This window comes from Penaeus monodon, chromosome 21 (assembly GCF_015228065.2).
Source record: "Penaeus monodon isolate SGIC_2016 chromosome 21, NSTDA_Pmon_1, whole genome shotgun sequence".
In the NCBI taxonomy this organism is placed as follows: Eukaryota; Metazoa; Arthropoda; class Malacostraca; order Decapoda; family Penaeidae; genus Penaeus; species Penaeus monodon.
The window spans coordinates 38,700,636-38,701,027 of record NC_051406.1 but is presented as its reverse complement, the minus strand read 5'-3'; the positions used below and the strand labels follow the sequence as shown (position 1 = coordinate 38,701,027).

The window sequence follows — 392 nt, the reverse complement described above, 5'->3', positions numbered from 1 at the left end:
TTACGAAACTGTATTTCCTTCATAGTTGTTAAATGTTGAATTCTGGTTGGTATAACTTTCATGTCATTACAACTAAACATCAGTGAAATGCTATTAATTTCTAGTACCAATTGGGATTATCATTCTATCATTTTCCTATTTTCATGAAGACAGAATAGTGGCGTTTATGTTACACTAAATAACACACTGGCTGACAGAGGCATTATTGAGGTCTCGTTAGCCTAGAAAATATCAGTTCTCGTATAATAATTGTATCATTTTCAAGTTACTTCCTAATAGAAGGAATATAATATATTGAGACAATGTGGGTTATCTAAGGTTCCAGTCAAGTACATGGCTCGGCTACCACAACACGAAGTCTGAAATCCTGGGCGCTTATTTGTCTTTTTTTA

At 33.7% G+C, this 392-nt stretch overlaps 1 protein-coding gene across 1 annotated transcript in view; it reads right to left on the bottom strand.

Moving 5' to 3' along the window:
- LOC119586480 (chitotriosidase-1-like) overlaps positions 1–392 on the bottom strand; it is a gene marked incomplete in the record, with an annotated part of 32,805 nt that overhangs the window by 4,312 nt on the left and 28,101 nt on the right.